The sequence below is a fragment of the Natrix helvetica genome, assembly GCF_964273705.1.
Source record: "Natrix helvetica genome assembly, chromosome: 7".
NCBI classification, from domain to species: domain Eukaryota; kingdom Metazoa; phylum Chordata; class Lepidosauria; order Squamata; family Natricidae; genus Natrix; species Natrix helvetica.
Window position 1 is genome coordinate 72,694,830 of NC_138558.1, and position 21,234 is coordinate 72,716,063.

General features: G+C 43.8%; 1 protein-coding gene across 2 annotated transcripts in view; it reads left to right on the forward strand.

Moving 5' to 3' along the window:
• Nucleotides 1-6,011: 6,011 nt before the first annotated feature.
• The window catches only part of PGCKA1 (PDCD10 and GCKIII kinases associated 1), a 57,845-nt gene continuing 42,622 nt past the window's right edge, over nucleotides 6,012-21,234 (forward strand). Inside the window, exon 1 of one of the 2 annotated variants that reach the window (XM_081959804.1) lies at nucleotides 6,012-6,539. The gene's annotated coding sequence lies outside the window, so the exon portion shown is untranslated. Of the gene's footprint in view, nucleotides 6,540-11,033; nucleotides 11,169-21,234 lie in introns of those variants that run through there. The other variant, XM_081959805.1, reaches the window with a different exon arrangement.

Here is a 21,234-nt window from a genome sequence, read left to right on the forward strand (position 1 = left end):
CTGACAGTTGTGAAGTGTGTTTTGCCCCGTTTCATGCCCTTTCTTGCCACAGTTGCTAAATGAAGGCGTCATGAAGTGAATCTTCATGATCGACATAGTTTGTTTGTTGTTAAGCGACATGGTAGCAGTCTTCCAGTCAGTCAGAATAGAGCTGGAAGGGACCTAGGAGCAGTGGTGGGATTCAAATAATTTAACTACCGATTCTCTGCCCTAATGATTCCTTCCAACAAACAGTTCACCAAACTCCTCAGAAAATTTACAACTGGTCCCCCCGAAGTGGTGCAAACTGGCTGAATCCCACCACTGAATTGGAGGTCTTCTAGTCCAGCCTTCTGCTCAAGCAGGAGATCCTCCAGTGATGAAGCACCTACAACTTTTGAAGGCAAGTTGGTTAATTGTCCTCACTAATTTTTCCTTAATTCCAAATTACTTCTCTCCCTGATTAACTTCCATCCATTGTTTCTTGTCCTGCCCTCTGGTGCTTTGAGGGTACTGGAGATGCTGTTACAGAGAAGGGGGGAACAGCGTATTCAGGAACGGACTTCCAGTTTGCTTGTAGAGCCAGTTTTAGCCCTCCGGAGCTTTCAGGGGCCTTCCAGAGGTTTCCCTGAAGGCTTTGGAGGGCAAAAAATGAACCTATGAGCAAACCGGAAGTCCATTCCCAAACTTCTGGTTTGCCCATGGGGCTGGTTTTTTGCGCTCCAGAGACTTCAGGGAAGCTCCTGAAGCCTCCAGAGGACCTCCGGGGGGCGTGGGAGGCTGTTTTCGCCCTCCTCAGGCTCCTATAAAGCCTCTGGAGCATGGAGAAGGTGAAAAAAGCATGCAAAAAATGGGGGTTGCGCTGGTCATGTGGGCATGTATGTTGGGGTCCCGCATTGCATTATGGTTATGGCACTCCCAGGCACGACCCCCCTGCACTCCCCACGCTTTTGGCAAGTGAGCCCAAAAAAGGTTTGCCATCACTGGACTAGAAGACCACCAAGGTTCTTTCCATCCCTATTATTCCAGGTTGTAAATTATGAAATCAGAATGTTCATATTGCTTAACCAGTGTTTCTCTACTTTGGCAAATTTAAGAGGGTGGCCTTCATCTCCATCAGTTCATGGTTGGCTGGGGGGAATTCTGGGAGTCGAAGTCCACCCATCTTAAAGTTGCCAAAGTTTTGTATGATAAAATGGGCACAAAATTTTGAAGAGCCAATAGTGATGGAAACATGGGAAGAGATATGGGTAAGAAATGTAAAGTTTACGCAAGCTCAGAACTTGAGAGAGAATTTCTATAAGATGTTGTACAGATGGCATTTAGATCCAAAAAGGCTAGCCTGTATGTATCCGAATCTACAATCTAAATGTTGGAGATGTGACTGTGTTGGTGCCACGTACTACCATATTTGGTGGACTTGTAAAAAAGTTAAAGCATTTTGGATAAAAATATGGTGGGTTATTCAAAATATTTTGAAAAAGAGGATAAAGTTCACACCCCAGTTGTTTTTGTTAGGCATAGTTTCAGACTGTACTGTCATAGAGACTAATTTGATCTTGAACCTAACGACGGCAGCAAGATTGTTGGTGGCACAATACTGGAAGAAGGAAGAGTTGCCCACTATCCAAGAATGGACATTAAAAGTAGTAAACTTAGCTGAGATGGCCAAAATCTCAGCGTATCTGAAGGATCACTCAGATGAGAAGTACAAGCTGGACTGGAGAAGATGGATTGACTATATTCAAAACAAATACCGGACTAAAACATTTCAATTAGCTTATGAATGAAGGCATAAGGAATGTTACAATTTATTCAAAGTTGGTTTAATAAAGGGGGAGTTAAAGCACAAGAATAGTAACATGTTAAAATTAGTTAGCTTATGTTAGCGTATGGTTGTTAAATGTTTATACCCTGTATTTTGCTCTGGGAGGTCGGGGGGAGGTCGGGTGGGTAAGGGGGGTGATAATTGTAAAGTTTATTTAAAAATTTTAATAAAAAAATAAAGATAAAAAAATAAAATTAAAAATAAAAATTAAAGTTGCCAAAGTTTAAGAAACACCCACAAGAAAGGATGTAAAATGGGGCAAAAGACACTTCACAGATTCGGCCGGACCGGTAGTGTTTTTTTGGCCTGGGACTCAGAACCAGCAGCAGCCCAGGATGGCCACGCCCCCGAACTGGTTCCCTGGTCCCATTGCTGGCACATTATTTTGTAGTGTGTGCGCATATGCAGTTCACTCTAAATTGTTCTGCGCGTACGCAAATATGCGCGAAGCTAACGAGTAGTAAAACTGGGAGCAATCCACCTCTGCCCATCAAACCTTGTGTGGTGGAGTTTGGGCAACTGAATGGAGCTGAGGATTTACTGGCCGGATCCCCTTCCAGTCACCAATGCGGAGTTTTGTTCAGTTAGGTGAACTCTCTCGGGTCCCCGGCGTTGGACTGCCCACGAGCGCATCCAGAAGTTGTTAGCCATTTGATCTTGAGTTAAAAGGTAAAAGTAACATTATGATTGACCAGTAGATGGAGCAAGTGTGTTGCACACCTATATATTTTTTCCACACCCATCTGATGGTGTTACCAAGTTTCTCTTGAATCCCAGAAAAAGAACAGTGTGTGTGTGTGTATGTTTCCAGCATAACTCTGGAATGCCTCGAGGAATTTCAACCAAACCTGGTACACAGATGACTTATTCCCTGGAGGAAAATAATGTGGGGGTAAGGCACCCCTCACATTCCTCGGGATGTGTGTTCTGTTAAGAGACAGCCTGTTGTGCCTTAAAAGGGCTTCTACTGCACAGCGCAGTGGAGTTGCCATGGTAACGGCTTCACAGTATTCCACAAGGGAGCTCCCTCTGGTAAGGGGAAAATCCAACATTAGAAATTTATTTATTTATTTATTTATTTATTTGTTTCAATTTATCAGTCGCCCCCTCTCCACAAAGGGACTCGGGGCGACGTACAATTAAATCAAAATACAAGTGTGGCATGGAGGACGTGACATCAATATTTAGCAGTCGAATACAAATGGAAGCCACTAGATTCAAATAAATGACAATAAATTAAAACTACGTAAATAAATAAATTATGTTTGGTCCGGACATTTTTCCTCTATAAATAAATACCCTGGCAACGCCGGGTTATCAGCTTGTGCAGGGGTCAGCAAACTGTGGCTCTGGAGCCACATGTGGCTCTTTTATCCATTTGTTGTGGCTCCCTGTCGCCAGTCGGCTCTATAATCGATAGGGCTTTCGGTTAGGACAGGTAGAGGAAAAAGGACGCCGTGCTAGGAGGAGACTCTATGGTGGGGGAACTGGACTTCCGGTCGGCTCCAGAAATGAATGGGGGAGGGCTTCTGGTTAGGACCTTTGTGGCTCTTTGAGTATTTAAGGTTGCCGACCCCTGAGCTAGTGGAAAATAAATATGATCACAGCTTTTCCTCTTCCGGGACCTGGCATTGTTTTGCAGCGGTTGACATTTGGAGTATCTTCATAATTCTAGAAACAATGGCAGCTCATCCACTAAATGATCTAGGCCATGATCAACACAGACCCAACATTGGGGGGGATTTTGTTCACCCTTGAGGAAAGTATTTTGGTAGGGAGGGAGGAAGGAAGGGAGGACTAGCAATAACCCTTAGACTTATATATCACTTCACAGTGCTTTATAGCCCTCTCTAAGCCATTTACAGAGTCAGCATATCACCCCCAACAATCTGGGTCCTCATTTTACCCACCTCGGAAGGATGGAAGGCTGAGTCAACCTTGAGACAGTCAGAATTGAACTGCTGGCTGAGGGAAGAAGGAAGGGAGAGAGGAAAGGAGGGAGGGAGGAAGAAAGGGAGGGGAGGGAGATGGGAACGGAGGGAGGGAGGGAGGACTAGCAATAACCCTTAGACTTATATACTTTTTCACAGTGCTTTTACAGCCCTCTCTAAGTGGTTTACAGAGTCAGCCTCTTGCTCCCAGCCATCTGGATCCTCATTTTACCGACCTCGTAAGGACAGAAGGTTGAGTCAACCTTGAGCTGGTCAGGATCGAACTGCTGGCTAGGGACAGAGTTAGCCTGCAGTATTGCATTCTAACCACTGAGGAAGGAAGGTAGGAAAGAAAGAAGGGCTAGCAAAAGCACTTAGACTTATATACCGCTTCACAGTGCTTTTACAGTTCTTTCTAAGCACTTTACAGAGTCAGCCTATTGCCCGCAACAATCTGGGTCCTCATTTTACCCACCTCAGAAGGATGGAAGGCTGAGTCAACCTTGAGCCAATGAGACTCGAACAGCCGGCAATCGGCAGTCAGCAGAAGTAGCCTGCAGTACCGCATTTTAACCACTGCGCCCCCATGGAATACTTTTCACACAGAATTTCCTATTAAATAATTAAATTAAGTAAGCATTTCTAGATTTGAGGTCTAGAGGCAAGCATCTCTGTAGACACAGGAAAACAACAGCGTGAGCCTTGATTGACTGAACACAAAATAACAATTTGGAGGGACCTTGGAGGTCTTCTAATCCAACTCCTGCTCTTTTTCAAGAAGCAACTGGACTTTCTGGTTTTTTCTGGATTTTTTTTTTTTTTTGAAGACATCTGGATTCTCATCCAAGAAGCTTCTTCAGCTCGGAATGGATGGTTGAAGAATAGAAGGATTTATATTCCTTACAGGTCATTTGCACCATTTTAGAGAGTCTTTGAGGCCACTTGGAGTTTTATCTGTGTCCTCAGGGTCACCTGAGTGGTGCAAATGGTTCCTGTGGTCTGCAGTTTTTCCTCTGGAAATCCATTCCTATTCCTGCACCATTCAAAGGGTATTCATCCCAAATTGTTTAGAGTGGAGTGGAGTGGAGTGGAGTAGGACTAGGACTAGGACTAATACTAGGACTAGGACTAGAGTAAAGTAAAGTAGAGTAGAGTAGAGTAGAGTAGAGTAGAAATAGAATAGAATAGAATAGAATGGAATGGAATGGAACGGAATGGAATAGAATAGAATTCTTTATTGGCCAAGTGTGATTGGACACACAAGGAATTTGTCTTTGGTGCATAAGCTCTCAGTGTACATAAGGAGAATAAACTACATTCATCAAGAATGAAAAGATACAACACATGGGGATAGCCAAGGTTACTAATAAGCTATCAAATCGTACAAAATATTAGCTCGAAGTTTGTAGGGATTCTCAGTCATCCAGGTGCTGGTTATCCCAAAGGTGCTTTTTCAGAAGGCAACTGGACTTCTTCTTGGGGTTATTTCCTTTTGAAGACATTTCGCTTCTCCTCCAAGAAGCTTCTTCAGCTGAAGAAGCTTCTTAGAGGAGAAGCAAAAACGACTTCAAAAGAAAAAAACCAGAAAGTCCACTTGTCTCCTGTAAAAGCACCTTGGGAACTTCCTTGTGAGTAGCTCAGGTCAGGATCCTGACTCCTGAGTCCTATTCCCCTTCACGAACTCTTCCTGGGAGTTTTTTGGGGTGGGGGAGGCGGAGGGGGGAGGAGAAAACAGCACCCAAAATCTACCTGACAGAAGAACAAAGCAAGAGAGGCTCTTGATTGACTGATTGATTGTTATTGTTTTTCTGACAAACAAACAAACTCGGGGCTTTCCTTTCATCTTTTGTCGCCTGAGATTCCCCCCCTCCCGGCTCGCTTGCAAGAAAAGAAGGGTCCCGGTTCTCTCCAAAGCCCCGCACTCCCAAAACTTTGTAAAACTTTTTCACACACGCACCACACACACACACACACACTCCCTCCAGCTTGGTCGTCCACGTGACGCCCGCTGCCCAATGAGGGGCGGTCATTCGGACGGGCTCCTGCGAAAAGAGGCAGAATCGGTGGGGGAGAGAGGAGGGCAGAAGAGAGAGAGAGGGGCGAAAAGAGAGAGGGAGAAGCAGAGGCGGAAAGAGAGAAAGAGGAAGGGAGAAAGAGCGAGAAAGTGGGAGAGAGAGAATGGTAGAAAGAGAGAAAGAGGGAGGGAGGGAGAGAAAGTGAGAGAGAGAGTGGGGGAGAAGGGGGAAGGAGAAAGTGGGAGAGAGGGGGGGAGAGAGAGAGGCAAAAGAGAGAGAGAGGGAGAAAGAGAGAGAAAGTGAGAGAGACAGAGAGAGTGGAATAGAGAGAGGCAGAAAGAGTGAGAAAGACGGAGGAAGAGGGAGAGAAAATTGGGAGAGACAGAGTGGGAGAGAGGCAAAAAGAGAGAAAGAGGAAGAGAGAGAGGGAGAAAGAGCGAGAAAGTGGGAGAGACAGACAGACACACAGAGAGAGAGGCAGAAAGAGAGTGGGAGAAAGAGACAGAGTGGGAGGGAGAGAGGCAGAAAGAGAGAGAAACTGAGAGAAACAGAGAGAGAGAGAGAGAGAGTGGGGGGGAGAGAAAGAGGGAGGGAGAAAGAAAGTAGGAGAGGCAGAGAGAGTGGGAGGGAGAGAGTGGCAGAAACAGAGAGTGGTGGGGGAGAGAGGCAGAAAGAAAGAGAAAGTGGGAGAAAGAGAGAGAGACAGAAACTGAGCGACTTAGTTCCGGGGATGGCACACTGCGATCCACAGCCTTCTTCCATTCCGGAACGATCCCGAGGCGACAGGTGAGTTGGCTGCTTTGCCCTGCGCGATTTTTCTTCCCTTTGCGCAACTTTTTCTGTTCGTTTTCCCCTGCGGGGTGAGATCCCACGGATCACCTGTGCCCCCCCCTTCCCTGCTCACCTGGATCTGCGGGGGAATCCGGGATCCTTTCTTCTTAGATCCCCTCCTGGCGCCGCGTGGGAGGGATTTCACTTTCTCCGAAGTAAGTCGAGAAGAATCGATCTGATTCCGGGCGCCTGGTCGCTCATTCGAGTCCAACAGCCGGGGCAGGTAGGCTGCAGCTGGCAGAGGAGGCTCGAAGCCAAACTCCTCGACTTAGGACTACAATGGAGCCCAACACTTCCCTTGTTAAGCGAGAAGTGTTGTTAAATGAGTTCTGCCCCGTTTTACAACCTTTCTCACTGCAATGGTCAAGTCAGGTGGTTGTTAAGGGAAGCTAGCTTGAAGATGGACTTGGCTTACTAGAAAGTGGCAAAAGAGGACACAGCGACGGTCGTAAGTAGGAACCAGTGGCCAAGCGGCTGGATTTCGGTCACGTGACCACGGGGAAGCTTCAAAGGTCGTAACAGCGAAAAACGGTCGGATGCCACTTTATTCAGTGCTGTTGAAACGGTTGTAAAAGTTCTAAGGGAACTGTTGTAAATCTACGACTACCTGTAATGGAGGGACCTTGGAGGTCTTCTAGTCAAACCCCCTGTTCAAGCAGGAGACTCTACCGTTTCAGATAAATGAATGCTCCGCCCAGTGGTGAGTTGCCAATTTTGTTACTACCGGTTCGGGCGCGCTCCCGTGTGTGTGAGACATTTCTGGGTGGGTGGGCGGAGCCTCCTGCTGCCACTACCACTGGTTCAGCCAATCCAGGCTGAACCAGCAGCAACCCACCTCTGGTCCAGCCGCTTCGTCAAAACCTCCAGTGTTGGAGCACTCACAACTTCTGGTGGCAAGCAGTTCCACTGATCAATAGTTAGTTGTTTTGCGCTTCAACCAGGATTGGAAAAATTTGGGAATTTTTTTCAGAGGAATGACTTCATCCCTGGGCGCTGCTTCACCTGGACAGGTAGTCCTGGACTTAATGATCGCAGTTAAGCCCCACATTTCTGTCGTTAAGTGAGACATTTGTTAAGAGAGCCATGCCCCATTTTACAACCTTCCTCGCCACGGTGGTTAAATGAATCACTGCCATCATTAAGCTGGTAATGCGGTTGTTAAGTGAATCTGGATTTAGCTTGTCCGAAAGTCGCAAAAACCTTGGGATACTACAACCGTCAAGCAGGAGACCCTCTACCATTTCAGACAAATGCTTGTCCAGTTTCTTCTTAAAACCCTCCAGTGAGGAGCACCTACAGCTTCTCGAGGCCATCCATTCCAGATGAATTGTTCTCACTGTTAGGAAGTTTCTCCGTACTTCTAAGTTGGGTCTCTCTTTGATAGGTTCCCATCCGTTGCTTCTTGTCCTGCCCTCGGGTGCTTTGGAGAAGAGGCCCATGCCTTCTCCTCTGGGACAGGCCCTCAAGTAGAGGACCTCAACACTGTCATGTTAGATGCTGGAGAAACCTTTTTGTGGGTTAACAGAGAACTGATTAACAGAGTTGGAAGGGACCTTGTAGGTCATCTAGTCCAACCACCCACTCAAGCAGGAGACCCTGCACCATTTCTGACAAATGGCAGTCCGATCTCTTCTTGAAAGCTTCCAGGGACGAAGCTCCCACAACTTCTGAAGGCAACTTCTGCTCCATGGGTTGATTGTTCTCACTGTCAGAAAATGTCTTCTTATTTCTAGGTTGAATCTCTCCTTGGTCGGTTTCCATCCATTGTTCCTTGTCTGGCCTTCAGGTGCTTTGGAAAATAGCTTGACCCCCTCTTCTCTGTGGCAGCCCCTCAAATATTGGAAAATGCTATCCTGTCTCCCCTGGTCCTTCTCTTCCCTAGACTAGCCAGGCCCAGTTCCTGCAACGGTTCATCGTATGTTTTAGCCTCCAGTCCCCTCATCATCTTGGTTGTTCTTCTCTGCACTCTTTCCAGAGTCTCCACATCTATTTTGATAGCATGGTGACCAAACCTTTCTTACCTTTGAAGTTCTCCCTACTGAAGAAGGGTAGTTCACCTAAAGGTAGCCTTCAACTTCTGACCATTCATTTAGTGACCGTTCAAAGTTACAACGGCAGTGAAGAACAGTGACCTCTGATTGTTTTTTTGCTCTTCGGACGGTGGTCACCTGATTCCTTGTGGTCATGTGATCAAAATTGGGGGGGGGGCTTGTGATGGGTCACGTGATTATTGTTTGTAACCTTGGCTCCCGGGGGACTGAGTCAACGGGGGAAGCCAGATTTGCTTAACAACCGCAGTGCTTCATTGAACAACTGCGTTAAAAAGGTCGTAAAACGGGGCTCAACCCTCCTAGCAACTGTTTTGCCGAGCAACAGAAAAATGTGGGGTTCAGTTGTGGTCGTAAGTCGAGGACTTAGAATGAGCTTGTTTTATTCATGTTAAAGATGACTCCCTTTGAACTGTGAACTAGGTGCCGTCTTATTGCACCCCTGCTCCTTTACAAATCCCAAACACCACAATGAATCCAAAGGAACAATGGAAACACGACAATGAAGCTTTGTTGTTAGTTGTGAAGTCGTGTCCAACCCATCGCGGCCCCATGGACAACGTTCCTCCAGGCCTTCCTGTCCTCTACCATCCTCTAAGCTCACTGCTTTGGTGACTCCATCCAGCCACCACATTCGCTGTGGTCCCCTTCTTGGTTTGGTTTGGTTTATTTGGATTTATATGCCTTCTTCTTCTTTTGCCCTTCAATCTTTCCCAGCATGAGGCTCTTCTCCAGGGAGTCCTTCCTTCTCATCAATCGGCCAAAGTCTTTGAGTTTCCTCTTCAGGATCTGGCCTTCTAAAGAGCAGTCAGGGTTGATCTCCTCTAGGACTGACCGGTTGGATGGCCTTGTAGTCCAAGGGACTCGCCGGAGTCTTCTCCAGCACCAGAGTTCAAAGGCTTCAGTTCTTTGGTGCTCAGCCTTTCACAGACATCCATTGCAACTGGGAAAACCACAACCTTGACTAGACACACTTTTGTTGGCAGGGTGATGTCTCTGCTTTTTAGGATGCTGTCTAGATTTGCCATCGCTTTCCTCCCCAGCAGCAAGCGCCTTTTAATTTCTTGGCTGCTTTGAGAACAGTGAATTAGTAACTAAAAAATTCTTCACATCAACTTCTCTTGGCTTCCCACCAAAAATGTATCTCCCAATTGGGGGATCCCTGCTTTAGGTCTCTATGGAGATCTTCAGTCACCCAGGACAAGGTTGTCCCAAAGGTGCTTTTTCAAGAGACAACTGGCCTTCCATTGTTTTTCCTTGAAGACCTTTCGCCTCTCATCCAAGAAGCTTCTTCAACTCTGTAGTTGTAGTTAAAAGTCTTTGGAGATTCTCTGTCATCCAAGTCGTGGTTGTCCCAAAGGTGCTTTTTTTTTTCAGGAGGCCACTGGACTTTCTTGGTTTTTTTTTCTTTGAAGATGTTTCACTTCTCATCCAAGAAGCTTCTCCAGTTCTGACTGAATGATGGTGAATGGAAGGATTCAGAGGAACCTCCAAGTGGCCTCAACGACTCTCAGAAAGTGTCCTAAGGACCGAGGAACTTCAAGGAACATAAATCCTTCCATTCTTCACCATGTTCCTTGCAGTCATCTGGTCATTAATCCTCTTTCTGAGAGTCGTTGAGGTCACGTGGAGTTCATCTGATTCCTTCCATTTCTCCACCCTTCGGTCAGAACTGAAGAAGCTTCTTGGATGAGAAGCGAAACCTCTTCAAGGGAAAAAAAACAAAGGAAGGCCAGTTGCCTCTTGAAAAAGCACCTTTGGGAGACACGGTGTGTGTGTGTGTGTGTGTGTGTGTGTGTGTGTGTAAAACCGTAAAGTTGCCTAGCAGTTTACAAAGATAGGGTGATATAGTGGGAACTGGACTGCGCTGAATCGTGGGAAGACTTTAGGTGGAAATTTCCTTTCCGTGTGATTTTTCTACTCTACAAATCACTAGCTCTTTGTCTCTAGCCTACCTCACCAGGTTGTTGGGAACATTTTAAAAAAACGGGGACTCTCAATATAGCAATTCCTTCGTTGTGGCAGAAGCCGTGGTCCGGTTGATTTGACGTAGGTGGAACGGTTATTGAACTTATTCTCGGTTGTTTTCACGCTGACGTCTCCCCAAAGAAAAATGGTTTCTTTCTCCGGGTGAAGCTGGAGATCTATAAACCTCCCCTTTGCAGTTGTATAATGGTGTAACTGGTGTTGTAGCCGCCTTGGGAGCAGCTGTGTTTGACCGCCGTAAATGTTTATTTTTCTCTCTCCTATGGGCGTTCTAGAGAGTTTGCAACCTTCAGGTCAGAAAGAAAAATGGTAAATGATTACCTGGGAGCCTGTATTTGTACTACGAGAAAGGGGGGAAAGGAAGAAACGTAGAGCCTTTATCGTTTGCTGGCATGCTTAGTAAGGCTCCTGAAGCCTGAAATGTTTTTGAAAAGAAGGCGTAGCTTTCTGGAAACGAACAAAGAAGTTGAAATTCCGGCACGGGTGGTTAAAATGTAGAAGATCAAAAGGTGTTCTGGGGTGATGCACAGAACCTACCTACGTTTTGAAGGTACATCAGCCGTTTGATGTTAGGTGCCCCCTGTTGTCTTCTGCACAACCGATGGGTTGCATGGGGACAAGCTCCGGGCACGCCGGGGATCCCCTGGGGAGAAAGTTGTAATTTTAATTTTAACAATTTTAATTTTAATTTATTCTATTTTCATCTTTTTACTTTTATTTTTTATTTTATTATTTTATTCTATTAATTTTATTTTATTAGTTTATTTTACTTTATTTTATTTTATTATTATTTTATTTATTTAATATTTATTTTTTTATTTATGTTATTAATATGTTTTATTATTTTTATTGATCGATTGATTTTTATTTTATTATTTTATTTTTATTGATTGATTTTTATTTTATTATTTCATTTCATTTTTATATTATTATATTATATTAGATATTATATTATATTATAATATATTATAATAATACAATACAATACAATATAGTAATATATTTTTTGCAAATGGGGTCATTTTCCCCGGCCTCAGAAATTCAAAATTTTCAAAGGAAGGAATCCAATGGAAATGCATTCATGTGTCTTCCTGATGAAGTTGTGTTCAGTGGATGGTAAAGTTTCTGCAAAAAAAAATCAACTGTGTGGCTTGCAGGGAGATAGCATAACATCTGACCCAGTTGTTCAGAGAAGTTTCCTAACAGCTGAGGTTGACTGTTTGCCTTGTTTCTCCCTTGTTTTGACGGTGGAGGTGTTGATGCTCGTAGCCCAGCCTTCATACTCAGAAGTGAGGGATTCTAACAACCGTAGAGTAGAACACACAGAGGTCTTGCTATCTAGATATTAAATCATGGATTAGACAGACTTTTAGCTATACAATTTGGGATGAAGATCCTTTGAATGGTGTGGCAGTAGAAATGGATTTCCAGAGGGAAAAAATGGCAGACTAAAGGAACCATTTGCAACACTCGGGTGACCCTGAGGACGCAGATAAATCTCCAAGTGGCCTCAACGACCCTCTGAAAGGACGCAAATGACCAGCTGTCTGACAAGGAATATAAATCCTTCCATTCCCCACTATACTGTCAGAGCTGAAGAAGCTTCTTGGATGAGAAGTGAAACGTTTTCAAAAGAAAAAAGTCAAAGTCCAGTTGCCTCCTGAAAAAAAAAACATTTGTCTGAAGTGGTGTAGGGGTTTCCTCCCTGAACAGGGGGGTTGGACTAGAAGACCTCCAAGATCCCTTCCAATTCTATTATTCTGTTATCCTCTAAGTCCGAATGACCCCTGACTTAACATAGCATCCTCACAACGACATCCTTGTGACGTGCTGGGATACTTATCATGGATTTAGCATGCTAAGGCGTTTTCATGGAAACAAGATGCTAATTCACTGGCTCCCTTCCATCCTCCTTTTCTCTTAAGTGGAAATGTGACTTGGGTTTCAACTATATTATAGTCCAAACAAAGGATCCAATATGGAGCTCCATATTGTGGAATCAAATGGTTGCCTATGGAACATGTACAATCTTTTTACGTGGTTGATTCACTACGTTGCTCTAACAGGAAGGCAGGAGAATTCACCAGAGGTCCTCATCTGAGCACCACAATTGAGCCCAAAGTTTCCGTTGTTAAGTGAGAAAGAGGTTAAGTGAATGTTGCCCTTTTTGGCCACCATTGTTAAGTGAATAGCTGTAGTTGTTAAGTTAGTAACCCGATGGTTAAGTAAATCTGGTTTCCAACAGCGTGTGGCAGCAGCCAAAAAAGCCAAGGCAATCCTAAGTTGCATTAACAGAAAGATACAATCAAGATCAAGTGAGGTATTAATACCCATCTACAAAGCCTTAGTAAGACCACACCCAGTTTTTGTCACCACACTATAAAAAAAGATGTCGAGACTCTAGAAAGAGTGTAGAGAAGAGCAACCAGGATGATTAGGGGACTGGAGACGAAAACATACAATGAACAGTTGCAGGAACTGGGCATGGCTAGTCTAGTGAAGAGAAGGACCAGGGGAGACATGATAGAAGTCTTCCAATATTTGAGGGCTGCCAAAGACAGGAAGGGGTCAAGCTATTTTCCAAAGCACATGAAGGCCAGAGAAGGAACAATCGATGGAAACTGACCAAGTAGAGATTCAACCTAGAAATAAGGAGGAATTTCCTGACAGTGAGAACAATCAACCCATGGAACAGAAGTTCCCTTTGGGAGTTGTGGAGGCTTCATCCCTGGAGGCTTTCAAGTAGAGACTGGACTGCCCTCTGTCAGACATGGTGCAGGGTCTCCTGCTTGGGCAGGGGGTTGGACTAGATGGCCTACAAGGTCCCTTCCAGCTCTGTTAATGTGTAGACTTAGCTTGCCAGAAAATTGCAAAAGGAAAATCACTTGACCCCTGGACACTGCAACCATGATAAATATGTCTGTGTTGCCAAGCTTCTGAACTTTGGCCGTGTCACCATGGGGATGCTGCAAGGTCATAAGTGTGAAAAACAGTCATAAGTCTCTTTGTTCAGTGCCATTGTCACTTTGAAAGGTCACTAAATTAACTGTTAGAAGTCGGGGACTGTCTGTTTCGGAATGCCAATGGGCATGGGGGGGGGGGGGAATGGTATTCACAGTATGAAATGGGAGATGAGGTCTTCAGGGGGAGTTAATTTATCAGTAGTTAATGGATCTCCAAAATGTAGGTCCTAGTAAGTAGTAAGTAGTAAGGTCCTAGTAAGTGTTGTGGCCTGCCAGCGGATCTGGCGGCAGATTCGGACAGTGAGGAGGTTGGGGAGGAACACAGGCCAGTCCTGGAGTCTGGGGAAGGCTCGGATGAGGGCTCTGCATCTGAGGCAGAGAGGGGGCCAGGGCCGTCCGACAGTTATCAGCTGCCTTCAGAGTCAGACATCAGTGAGGCAGAAGAACAGTTGGAGCCTGTTCCCAGTGTGCGCATGCGCAGAGTTGCCAAGAGAAGGGAACAGTTAAGGAACAAGGGTTGACTTAGGACTAAGGCCACAGGTGGACGATTAATGTCCCCTCCCAGAGGGAATAAAGAGGAGGGAAAGGGGAGTGGAGTTTGCAGGAGACAATTAGTTCAATTCATGAGGGTGAAGATCTGTTCCTGACTTCTTGCCAAGTAATTGCTGCTACAGCATGGAGTTTGGAAGATATCGGCCTGGCAGCTCTCCAAGCCTGATCAAGGTCTGTAGCTGTGAAATCTCTTGGAAGACTCTTGGCTGGGACTTTGCTGGAGAGGAATTCACTTTAAAGCTGAATAAAAGGGGTTTTATCGGGACAAGGAATCGGCTTCATGCTTTTGGGAAGCCGAGGTCAGAACAGTGAGATAGATGAAGCTGAGATATATTGGGTTGACGTTTTGTAGGAATCCCATTTGCGTCCTCAGGTAATAATATTAGAAGAAAATCAAGAATCAACCACTTGCTGACAGGTGTATTGTTTCTATCCATTTCTGGTCCCCGCATCTGAAAAAGGATTTCAACAAAGTAGAAAAAATGTGGAAGAGGATGACCCAAGTGATTTAGAGATGGCAACAAGTCCTACAAGAGAAGACTACAATGTTTGTAATTTTGCAGCACTGATGAGGTTACCTAGTTTGGTGATAAAACGTCGGCATAGGGTTTTTATTCCCCCTTACACATGTATTAACTCAAGGCTTGCCTAGAGAAGTCAACAGGGAAACCAGCTTCACTTAACAACCGTGTTACTAATTGAACCCCTGTGGCGATTCACTCCACAAACGTGGCGAGAAACATTGTAAAACGGGGGCAAAATTTTTAACCCATGTAAAGAAATCTGCTACAAATTATATTGTGAAGTATGCGAATGACAAAGCAGTGGTGGATAGAATAGAATAGAATATGGAAAGAATAGAATAGAATTGTATAGAATTGTATAGAATAGAATTGTATAGAATAGAATTGTATAGAATAGAATAGAATAGAATATGGAAAGAATAGAATAGAATAGAATAGAATAGAATAGAATAGAATAGAATAGAATAGAATAGAATATGGAAGGAATATGGAAAGAATATGGAAAGAATAGAATAGAGTAGGATAGAATAGAATATGGAGAGAATAGAATATGGAGAGAATAGAATATGGAGAGAATAGAATAGAATAGAATAGAATAGAATAGAATAGAATAGAATAGAATAGAATAGAATAGAATAGAATTCTTTATTGGCCAAGTGTCATTGGACACACAAGGAATTTGTCTTTGCAGATGCTCTCAGTGCACATAAAGAAAAATAAAATAGAATACTTCATCAAGAATCATAAGATACAACACTTAGTGATAGTCATAGGCGACTAATAAGCAATCAAATTATACTAGAAAACAAATAAAACAATATATATTTTAAAGATGCAAGCAACATGGTTACAGTCATAAGTGGAAAGAGATATATACTAGGAAGGAAGAGAAGAATAATAGTAATACAGTCAGTAGATAATTTGACAGTGTTGTGGGGATTAGTTGTTTAGCAGAGTTTGGGGAAAACTGTCCTTGTGTCTAGTTGTTCTGATGTGCAGTGCCCTATAGCAGTGGTGGCGAACCTATGGCACGCGTGTCACAGGTGGCACGCGGAGCCATTTGTCAGGGCACACAAGTTCACCCTTTTTTAAAGCCATTTTTCACCCTCCCCAGGCTCCAGAGGCTTTATAGGAGCCTGGGGAGGGTGAAAAGAGCCTCCCCCCCCCCAAGGCTCTCCGGAGGCTTCATGAGCTTCCCTGAAGCCTCCGGAGCACAAAAAACCAGCCCTATGGGCAAACCAGACGTTCGGGAACGGACTTCTGGTTTGCTCCGGGGGCTTCAGGGAAGCCTCCTGAAGGTCCCTGAAGCCTTTGGAGTGCTCAAAACGACCCTCCGAGCAAACTGGAGTCACTTCCTGTTTGCTTGGAGGTTCGTTTTGACTGCTCCGGAGGCTTCAGGGAAGTGTCCTGAAGGTCTCTCAAGCCTCCGGAGGGCTTCCAGTGGGGGCAAGGGAGGCTGTTTTCGCCCTCCCCAGGCTCCTATAAAGCCTCTGGAGCCTGGGGAGGGCAAAAAAAGCATGCAAAAAATAGGGGGGAGCGCCTGTAGTACGCACATGCACACTGGGGGGTCGCTCATTGCATTATGGATGCAGCACGCCTGCACACGACCCCCCTGCGCTTCCCCCACTTATGGCACGCGAGCCAAAAAAGGTTCGCCATCGCTGCTCAATAGCATCGTTTTGAGGGTAGAAGTTGAATCAATTTATGTCCAGGATGCGAGGGGTGTGTAGATATTTTCACAGCCCTCTTTTTGACTTGTGCAGTGTACAGGTCCTCAATGGAAGGCAGATTGGCAGCCATTGTTTTTTCTGCAGTTCTAATTATCCTTTGAATTCTATGTCTGCTTGTTGGGTTGCAGAGACAAACCAGACAGTTATGGAGGTGCAGGTGATGGACTCAATAATGACAATGAAGATGCATGTAGGCCAGAGGTGATGGCTCTGATGGACAGGTGCAATAAAAAGGAACCTGGTTCTAAATGTTAATTAAAAAGAAGATCATTGTAGATTTTAGAAAGAGCCAGCACGGTTGTGCTCCACTCAGTATCTAGGATGCAGCTATAAGGTGGTAAATAGTATTAAGTATCCGGGGGTGCAGATAACTAACAATCTGAACTGGTCTCTCCACACGTCATCCTTAGGGAAGTGTGTAAACCAGCGTCTGCATTTCCTGCGTCGGATGAGGAAAGCACCTCTTTCTCCTTCTATCCTGGCCACTTTTTACAAAGGCACAATTGAAAGTGTTTTAACAAATTGCATCCCTGCTTGGTTTGGTGGCCGCCCTGCCTCAGATAGAAAGTCCATACAGAGAGTGGTGAGGACAGTGGAGAACATTCTAGGAAGTTTGCTTCCCATTATTCAGAATACTGCTTCTAAGCGCTGTGTGCTTAGAGCTCAAAGCTTCATTAGAGACCCACACACACCTACTGTACGGTCTGTTTCTGTTACTCCCCTCTGGGGGGGGGGATTTTGAAATATTTCTAGCTGGGCTACCAGATTCTATAACAGCTTTGTCCTTAGGCTGTCTGTCTGTTAAACTCTCAGGATTTGTTTCTCTCACCATGTACATGTACACGCGCAAACTAGAACTAGAATTTTGTATTTATTTATTTGTCTGTCTATTTTGTCTTGTTTACGTAGTGTATATTGAAGGTGGTGACCCTTTGAGAGCTGTATGTAATGAAATTTCATTTTAATGTATGTCGATTCGTGTACATTCAAAGTGACTTATAAAGTTATTCTTAGTGTTAAGAAGCATAAGGCAGCTGGGACCCCCTTCAAAATTTGCTAGCAAGGAAAAAATGTCGACCTAGCAGTTCGAAAGCACGCAAAAAATGAAAGTAGAAAAATAGGAACCACTTTGGTGGGAAGGTAACAGCGTTCCGTGCCCCTTCGGCATTTAGTCATGCCGGCCACATGACCACGGAGACGTCTTGGGACAGCGCTGGCTCTTCGGCTTTGAAACAGAGATGAGCACCACCCCCTAGAGTTGGGAACGACTAGCACAGATGTGCGAGGGGAACCTTTACGTTTTAAGAAATGTCAAAGAGCTGGAGGGGAAAGTCTATGGAAGAACACCTGCAAAATACCGGCCATCTGACAAATTGCATTTCTTTTTTTTTATTTTAATTTGGATTTGGACATGGATGAAATGAAATTTAATTGTTGTCTGCTTAACCACCTGGGTTAAGCAGGGAACACGCCTCTCCCACAAAAGTCAGGTACTTAACTCGTCCTTCTAAATCCCTACAGAAATCACAATTTAATTAAGCCAACCCAGAGCTCAGCAAACTCCATGCAAATGCCTCAGAGTTATTTTTGTTTCTGGCACTTTCTAAGCCAGACTGAAAAGTTGTCGCGGGGGGGGGGGGGGAACACTCCGCAGAACAGCATGTATAATTTCCATATTTAAAAGTAATCCTCGACTTAACAACAGTTCATTCAGTGAGTCTCATTTAGAGAGTGTTTTAACAAACACTCTCTGCTTGATTTGGTGGCCGCCCTGCCTCAGATAGAAAGTCCATACAGAGAGTGGTGAGGACAGCGGAGAACATTCTAGGAAGCTCGTTTGAAGTTAAAATAGCACTGAAAAAGCAACTTATGAACTTTTTTTGAACACTTGCGATCGTTGCAGCCTCCCCATGGTCAGGTGATCAAAAATTCAGATGCTTGGAAACTGACTCGTATTTATGACGGTTGCAGTGCCCACGTGATCCCCTTTTGCGACCTTCTGACAAGCCAAGTCAAGGGAGAGGCCCGATTCATTTAATGACTAATGTTACTAACTGAACAACTGCAGTGGTTCACTTAACAACAACTGCGGCATGAAAAGTCGTCAGGTGGGAGAAAAATTCACTTAACAAATGTTTTGCTTTGCAACAAACATTTTGGGTTCCATTGTGGTCGTAAATCAAGGACTATTGGAATTGCCAAAAGAAGTCCATTGATGTGGGTATGATTTTCAGAAATGAAACTTGATTCGTGGAAATTTTTTCCCCTTCTTTTTTTTTTTTTTTTACTCCATTTTCTTCCTTCTAGCCAAATCTGGAGCAATCCAGAGGCTGAAGCAGAATAATTATTTCGTCAGCCACACGGTAAGTTGCAAACCCAGGTTTCATACGGTGTATAAAAACTAATCAAAATATCCATATTTCCTGCATTCAAGGAAATAAATGTTGCAAACGGTTTGCTCCTGTGTGTAAGGCAACCCTGTAAATTTCGCATCACTGCCTTTCTAATGATTTTTCTCGGAGTCACCAAATGAAGTTTGAGGCTTGTATTCCCCCTTTTCCCCCCTGTAACTTGCAGGATTAAATTGTATTGTTGCCACCTCCACCCACCGACCCAGCAGCCCTGTGCCTCCAGGAATTTAATTAGAATGTTTCCCCCCCCCCCCCATTGTTTCCTCTCTAATTCTAAGAAAAATGTAACTTGCTATGAAACTATTTCTAGGGAGCTAGGAGAGGTAAAGCGTGACAACGCTAGCTAATGATTTAACGGGTGTTTCAACCAACATTTATTTAAAAACAAGGCGTGGTAAAACACAAAGGCTTTACACTAGGACCGTATATAAAAATTCCACAAACTATCGGCTGGAGAATACTGGGAGTTGAAGTCTAACATCTTAAAAGTTGCTAAGTTTGAGAAACAGTTTTCTACGTAGTGGCAGGAATTTGTAAACGTTTTCTTTAAAAAAGAAGAAGAAGAAAAATGTGTACTTGCCTTTCTGTTCCAAGGCCTGGATAAGTCTGTGAAGACACCGTGAGCTGCATATGGAAAGGGAAATTTTTAAAAATTTGAAAGCGTGATCTGTTATATTATTATTGCATTCAGATATTTAAAGTCGTTGGCATCATCCTGTAAAGAAAAGGTAAAGATTCCCCACGCACATACGTGCTAGTTGTTCCCGACTCTAGGGGGCAGTGCTCATCTCTGTTTCAAAGCCGAAGAGCCAGCGCTGTCCGAAGACGTCTCCGTGGTCATGTGGCCGGCATGACTCAACACCGAAGGCGCACGGAGCGGTGTTACCTTCCCATCAAAGGTGGTTCCTATTTTTCTACTTGCATTTTTATGTGCTTTCGAACTGCTAGGTTGGCAGAAGCTGGGACAAGGAACGGGAGCTCACTCCATTACGCGGCGCTGGGGATTTGAACCACTGAACTGCGGACCTTTCTGATCCGCAAGCTCAGTGTTTTAGCCACTGAGCCACCGCGTCCCTCATCCTGTAGAATTAGCTATTTATAAAAATTCAAACCCATTTCGAGGTTTGGCAATGCATTTTTTTCTCCCCCCAAATCGATTTTGGGTGTTCAAAACAATTCTGTTTCCTCAATTGATCTCCAGGGCCAGATGGACTTGGGTGAATTTCCTGAATGAATCTGATGTTTTTAATTCACTTTTTTTTCTCCCATATGGTGGGCTTTTTCCCCCCATCCTAGAATTTTAAATGTTCAATTCCTCTCCCAGGTTGCAAAATAGTTGGAGGACATAACGTGTTCGTGAATCACCTCCTTTCTTTATGAGAGCATATTTTCAATGTTGTGATTGTTTTCTCCTGTATCTGAAAGCGTGGAATGTTATTTTTTTTTTACAGGTCTCGCATGGCTGCAGACAATGAGATAATTAACAAGTAGCTGTGTGCTGCTTGGGTACATAAAACCACAACCCCCCCCCCAAAAAAAAAACCTACAGTACTTTTTCTCCTTGAAAGCTAATGATCAAAAGTAGCACTTTTTTTCCTCATCCTGCCTGATTTCCTTTTCTCTGAATAGGTGCTTTGAATGTATGCTTTAAGATCATGTAAGACTTGCAAAATTGAACCAAAATGTTTAGCTCCTTCCTTTTTATATTCTTTTTAAGTAGAGTAGAGTACAGTAGAACAGAACAGAACAGAATAGAATAATGGAGAATAGAATGGAATGGAATGGAATGGAATGGAATGGAATGGAAAAAGGAATAGAATGGAATGGAATGGAAAAGAAAAAGGAATAGAATGGAATGGAATAGAATAGAATAGAATAGAATAGAATAGAATGATGGAGAATAGAATAGAATGGAATGGAAAAGAAAAAGTAATAGAATAGAATAGAATAAATAGAATAGAATAGAATAGAATAGAACAGAATAGAATAGAATAGAGGAATGAAGGAATAGAACAGAATAGAATAATGGAAAATAGAATGGAATGGAATGGAAAAGAAAAAGGAATAGAATAGAATAGAATAATGGAGAATGGAATGGAATGGAATGGGGGAAAAGGAATAGAATGGAATAGAATAGAATAGAATAGAATAAATAGAATAGAATAGAATAGAGGAATGAAGGAATAGAACAGAACAGAATAGAATAATGGAAAATAGAATGGAATGGAAAAGAAAAAGGAATAGAATAGAATAGAATAGAATAGAATAATGGAGAATAGAATAGAATGGAATGGAAAAGAAAAAGTAATAGAATAGAATAGAATAAATAGAATAGAATAGAACAGAATAGAATAGAATAGAATAGAATAGAATAGAGGAATGAAGGAATAGAACAGAATAGAATAATGGAAAATAGAATGGAATGGAATGGAAAAG